The 7022-nt window shown below is 37.9% G+C and overlaps 1 long non-coding RNA gene across 1 annotated transcript; it reads right to left on the bottom strand.

The window, feature by feature from the left end:
* Positions 1–1232: 1232 nt before the first annotated feature.
* On the bottom strand, positions 1233–6387 carry LOC107766490 (uncharacterized). The gene is made up of 2 exons (XR_001643724.2): positions 5626–6387; positions 1233–1594 (listed from the first exon to the last, which is right to left on the bottom strand). It is a non-coding gene; the product is annotated as an uncharacterized LOC107766490 (long non-coding RNA).
* Between the last annotated feature and the right edge of the window lie 635 nt (positions 6388–7022).

Here is a 7022-nt window from a genome sequence, read left to right as displayed (position 1 = left end):
ACAGTCGAGAAGTGGAACTCTGACCGACATTAGATCTATAGAAAACTAAAATTTTGGCTACAAAATTCCCCACGGACATTGCCAAGTTGTTTGCCTAAAAAGCATTAGGTCCCTTTTAGTTAAACCAATTTAATAAAAAGATTTGGGGCAATTTTTAGCCAGAGATAATTAATTTCAGATCTGAGATAAATGATAGGAATGAAAAAGCACAACTAAACATAAATTTTGATTACAGCAGCGATTGATTCTCACAATGTAAAAAATAGATAATTGCTGCAATAATATCATATGATAATGATGAATACATAAAGAAAAAGAATCACCATGCTCAAACAAGACCTCCCTCCGTCCATTTTGTAAAATAGAATTAAAGATGCATATCGAGATTCTAAACTCTCGTCTCTTTTCTCGGTCAGGAGCCTGAGGTTCTGGAGCATCTTTTTCTTTTTAGGGATGTATATGTTGTTGTATGTGTATGTGCTTCTCTCCCTTATATCACATTTTCTCATGATATTTATATCAAACACTTTCCTTACCCAGAGGTCTTTAACCCGGGTTGAACTGGCCCTTCGAGTGCCCGACCTCGACCGTAGCTAAATCACTTGCCGGCATATCACTTCCTACACGCGACTTCGGCTTAGTTGCTTCTTGGTTGCTCTGCCTTAAATAGAATTTCTTTGATCAGACTTTGACCCATACAAAACCTACCTCCCGAGATATTTTCAATTTAGCAAAAACACATTTTTTACAAACTTATAAATAATTATCAATTAGGGCATCGTAGAGGTTAAAATTGAAACCTTGTGACAAGGTCCTAGGTCTTAAATCTCATCAAGAGTATATTTTTGTCCAACTAATATGTTAGCAACTTTTATTAATTAAAAGAATAAATAATGCCAACAATAGTATTGGTATTTCCAAAAATTTATTAACTTATAATTTCCAATAATAAATATGGAAATTTAGTTGGAGTTAAATTAAGCATTCCAAATTACCAGTGTCAATGTCGGGAGGAATTAGAGGAAATAGGTGAGTTGCTGCACGGGAAAACTACACATTATAGCCGTTTGATGTCACGACCCGAAAATTCCACCGTCAGGATCGAAATGGCGCCTAACATTTTACATGCTAGGCAAGCCAATGTTAGAACAATTTACTTTTTTAGCAGCTTAAACGATAACAATAATAATGAACTGAAATAACAGATAAGTTCTAAGTATAAACGTGGAAGCTAAACAACCAACGTCTATTACAATTCACTGAACCTGGTGTCACAAGTGCACGAGCTTTTAAAGTAATACACATAAAGGTTTGAAATAAGTACAAAGTTGTCTGAATGAAGTTGTACAGCTAAAAGAAAAGAGGATGGAGACTCTAGGAGCTGCAGGAGCTGAACAGTCGTACCTCAAGTCTCCGTAAATGTCCGAACCGAGCTCGCTAGTAACCTCCGTTGGGACCGTCTCAAAAATCTGCACAGTGTGCAGAGTGCAGTATCAGCACAACCGACTCCATGTACTGGTAAGTGCCGATCCCAACCTCAACAAAGTAGTGACGAGGCTAAGGTGGGTCACCTACGCTAAAACCTGTACGTAGTCTATAATAATGACAGAATAATTAAAATACGGTATAGAATTAAACAACCAAAAAAAATTATAACCACAGCCTCAAAAATAAACCAGTGTCGTCCAAAATTACCAATTTCTACCAGCTCAAATAAAAATACCGAAAAACAACGTAGCTCAAGAAGTAGAAACATATAGGTTGTTGCGGCGCGCAACCTGATCCCACAAGACAACGCATAATCCTCCCTTATTCTACCATAAAAATTTCTAACAAATAATATATATATATATATATGTGTGTGTGTGTGTGTGTGTGTTTGTTGCGGCGCGCAATCCAATCCCACCATATATCAATATCAATATCATAATTCACCCTTATTTTACCATATCAATCCACCCGTATTTCACCTATTGTGGCGTGCAACCCGATCTCACTGTGCATACATATTCATCCTTATTCTACCATATCAATCCTCCTTTATTACAACCTGTTGCGGCATGCAACCCGATGCCACCATATTAGTGTCAAACAGTCAATGTACACAATCAAATCAACCGGCTAAATCACAAGGCCTTTACGATAAATGAATGTCAAACTGAACCAAGAAAAAGAACCTTGTTCAATATAGAATCTACACAAATAATACTACACACCGAGACCAAACCAACAATTTATAGTTAGAAGGTACAAACAAGTCGAATTAAAAAAATAGCAGGGAATAAGGGAAAGAGTGAAAAGAGCTAACATGGTTAACAGAAGAAAATATTGATTAACACGTAGCAATTAAGCATGGAAAGCATTTAGAGCATGTAACAGTAAAGATAGAAGGGAAAATAATTAAGGAAAAGTGATAAAACAGAGAAAACAAATAATTCGGCGGCGTATAAGCACTCGTCACCTTACATATGCGCCGCTCACATGGAATTCACATAACACAAAGCTTGAGGGTTCTTAATTCCGTCAAGTCAAGGTTAGAAACAACACTTACCTCGCTCCAAAGGCCACTCAAAGCTCAATTACAATTTTGCCTTTCAAACACGCATCCGAACCAACAATATCTAGCAAATTACCAACTAAACATTTCAAAATAAGCCTTAGAAATCACATACGATCGATAAGAATTCAATTTATGCCATTATTGAAAAAGTCAACAAAAGTCAACACTCGGGCCCGTTTGGTCCAAACTCGAAATTCAGACCAAAACATGATTACCCATTCACCCTCGATCCCGAACATGTAATTGGTTTTGAAATCCGACCTCAATTTGAGGTCTAAGTCCCCAATTTATCAAATCCCTAATTTCTATCTAAAAATCCTCAATTTCATCATGAAAACTTTAGATTTTAGGTTGAAGATTTGTGGAATGTAATGAAAGATTGAAAGAAAATGAGTTAGAATCACCTACAAAAGTTTTGGGGAAGAAAAGATCTTTGGAAAATCGCCTCTTGTATTTTAGGTTTTGAAAATTTGAAGAATGAATGAAAAATCCCGTCTAAGTCCCTTTTCATCAGCTGCAGATATCGCATTTGCAACCTGAGCTTCGCAAATGCGAGGTCCTTCACATCTCTGCTGCTTCGCAATTACGAAGATAAGTTTGCAATTGCAAACTTCAATCTCCGCAAATACGACAAAATGGTCGCATTTGCGATCACTGCCCCTCCCAGCTTTATTTCACAAATGTGAAGACTGTATGTCGCATTTGTGATGAGAAGCTCGCAAATGCCAACCCCTCAGAGGTCGTAATTGCGAGGCCTGATCTCGTAATTGCAAGATCGGAGGCCTGCAACAACCTCAGTTACACCAGCAATTTTTTTTCAAGTTCAAATCACTCTGTAGTCTATCCGAAACTCACCCGACCCCTCGGGGCTCCAAACCAAACATGTAAACAAGTCTGAAAACATCATACGAACTTGCTCCTGCGATCAAATCGCATAAAAATAACACTTAAAAGTTGAACCCAAGAATTTAGCACCAAATCAAATGAAATTCTCAAGAACACTTTGAAATTCCTATTTTCACAATCAGATGTCCGAATCACGTCAAACTAACTCCGTTTCTCACAAAATTTCACAGACACATCTTAAATATTATATTGAACCTATATAGGGCTCTGACCAAAATACGGACCCGATACCAACAAGATCAAACATCAATACTTTTCTTAAAAAACAATATTTTTTTAGATTTCAATTTTTAACAAAAATTCATAACTCAGACTAGGGACCTCCGAATCCGATTCCGGGCATACGTCCAGGTCTCATATTTCGATACGGATCCACCGGGACTATCAAAGCACGAATCTAGGCTCGTTTACTAAAAATGTTGATCGAAGTCAACTCAAATGAAGTTTTTAATCAAAAATTCTTATTTTTATCAAGTTTCAACACAAAAGCTTTTCGGAAATACATCCGGACTGTGCACACAAATTGAGGGATAAAATGAGATTTTTAAGGCCTCGAAACATAGAGTTTAGTTTTAAATCATAAGATGACCTATCGGGTCATCACATTCTCCACCTCTAAAACAATCTTTCGTCCTCGAACGGACGTAGAAAAGTACCTGAGCTGGGAAAAAGGTGAGGATATCTACTCTGCATGTCCGTTTCGGACTCCTAAGTAACTGCCTCGATGGGCTGACCTCTCCACTGTACTCGAACTGAAGGATAACTATTCGATCTCAACTAACGAACCTAAGGCTCTAGAATAACTATTGGCTCCTCATCGTAGGTCAAATCCTAGTCCAACTAGACAGTGCTAAAATCTAATATGCGGGATGGATCAACGTAATACTTCCGGAGCATGGACACGTTGAATACCGATAAACTGGGTGGCAATACGAGCTTGTAAGCCACCTCACCCACTCTTGGGAGAATCTCAAAAGGCCTGATGTACCTAGGGCTCAACTTGCCCTTCTTTCCAAATCTCATTATACCCTTCATGGGTGACGCACGGAATAACACTCTCTCCCCGACCATGGATGCAACATCACGGACCTTACGGTCGGCATAACTCTTCTACCTGGACTGAGCTGCGCGAAGTCTATCCTGAATGATCTTAACCTTATCCAAGGCATCCTGTACTAGATCTGTACCCAATAATCGAGCCTCCCCCAGCTCAAACCATTCGACCGGCGATCGACATTGTCTACCATATAAAGCCTAATAGGGAGCCATCTGGATGCTCGACTGATAACCTATTGTACACATATTCTTCGTAATGTGTACAAAACAAACCTATTGTGCATTTTTAACCTTTTAAACCGCTTTTCATTATTTATGGAATTTGTTGGAACAAGTTGCGAGGTCGCGCACTCATTTATTCTGTACACATTACGAATCGCGCCATGTGAACCGTATCTGCGATTCACAGCATGTTTATTTTATTATTATTGTTTGAAGTTATGGTCGGGTCACATGAAATACACACCCGAATTTGGATTTATGTACCATGACTATGCCACGAGAACCGTACCCATAGCCACGATGATTTATTAATCGCGCCTAAAACGAGCTACGATGTTCATGATTTTCCTAAAATTAATTTTGAGATTATTGTGAAGGCCATAGTCTATGGAATTACTATGGGATAAGTGTATTACGTAGTAGTTATGATACTTGATAAAGTTATCTATATTACAAGTCATTAATAGGCTAAAAGATATTTTTGTAGCTATTAACCAAGAATCCAGATAGTCTATTTGCCATATTCATCGGTGCAATCCATTAACCAGTTGCTAAACTAAAACTTCTCAATTAGAACCGCAAGGTCCTTTTCAATAAAAATAGAATAAAATAAATAAAGACAAGCTTGTTCAATTCTATCCTTTTAGATTAGAAGCTCAAACTTAATAACTAAAATCCAAACAGCACTATCTAAAGAAATGTTGCAATAGAGAATTGAAGTAACCACTATAATATTAGCATCCAAACAACACATCAAGCAAATCAGTATGCCAAGCAACATATCAAGCAAATCAGTATGCAACCAACAATACCAAGAATCTTATCAATTAGAAAAGAGAACTTTGTAAAGAAAAAAAGGAAGAAAGGGACGAGAATGTGACCTTTGGTATAAATAGACTGAGTTGAAATTACAGAGACGGCTCTCGACCGAAATCGACCACCGGAGATGAACTCGAGCTCGAACAGAACTTGTGTATTCAGGTGTTGTTTCGGGCAGATTTTTGCAACTGTTTTGCACTGATTTCAGCACGTTTGTGGTTGATTTGTGTTAGGTAATTGGGCTGTTTTTCAGCTCGTTGTTGCTAATTTTGGGACTGTACTTGAGTTGGTTTTTGGGTGTTGAAAAGGAGGAATAAAAATGGCATTTCATCTGGTTTCATGGCTGCACTTATTGGTAAAGAGAAATGGTGTTTCGGAGCTAAAGCGGGGAGCTATTTTTGATTAGCTATGACAGGCTGGTTTTACAGCTGATTTATGGGGTCAATACAGCTGGTTTTGGGCCTGATTTCAAGTGTTAAAAGGGTGCTATTTCTATGGAGTCTAGAGGGTGTACATGTGGTGGTTACGGCTAGACTAGAAGAAAGGATGGTATAGAGGAGAAGGGTAAAGCAGCGGCCGATTTCCATCTTTTCATACTTCTTCACCGATCCCCTGTTCTGTTGTTTCTCCCGTCTCTCTCTGTTCGTTCCTCCCTTCTATTCTCTGCTTTTTCTATCTCGTTCCCCACTCTTTAGACTCTCCCTCAAATTCCTCTCCTTCGTTATTCTCTTTTTTGGTTGAAAACCAGTGAGATCGGGTAAAGGGGAGATGAGTGCTTGGAGATTAGAAAGGTGGGATTCTGCCGTTCTTCTTTTTAATTTAGGTTAGCTCCCCCTTTTTTAAGCTTTGTGTGTATTTATGGAAAGGGGCTTAGTGTTAAGGGATTGGGCTTAGAAAATCCGAAATTGGGCTCCAGATTTTGGGTTTCAACTCTTAAAGTCCAACAACTAAAGAATTTAATCCTTTTCTTTAAAATAATTTAAAGTACTATTAAATATAAAAATAATTCCAATTTTTTAAGGTAAAAAAAATGAAAATATCTTTGTGTTTTCAATTTTATATTTTAAAACTAAAATTGAAGATAAAAATATCTATAAATTCAAATAAATATTAAAAATACTTCGAATACAAAATATAATCGTTAAAAAATCACACGGGTCAAAAATTACGTGCTTACAAGAGCCATATGGATGCTCGACTGATAAATGTTGTTGTAGGGAAACTTCACAAGTGGCAAGACTGATCCCAATATCCTCCGAAGTCAATAACACACGTGCGGAGTATATCCTCCAATATTTGAATAGTGCGCTATGACTATTTGTGCGTCTGAGGATGAAATGTTGTGCTCAACTCAACCTGCGTGCCCAACTCATGTTGTACTTCCCTCCAGAAATGCGAGGTGAACTGTGTACCTCGATCAGAAATGATAGACACGGGCACACCGTGAAGACGAACGATC

This window comes from Nicotiana tabacum, chromosome 1 (assembly GCF_000715075.1).
Source record: "Nicotiana tabacum cultivar K326 chromosome 1, ASM71507v2, whole genome shotgun sequence".
NCBI classification, from domain to species: domain Eukaryota; kingdom Viridiplantae; phylum Streptophyta; class Magnoliopsida; order Solanales; family Solanaceae; genus Nicotiana; species Nicotiana tabacum.
The sequence above is the reverse complement of the archived record's forward strand: the minus strand, read 5'-3'. Positions and strand labels throughout refer to the sequence as shown.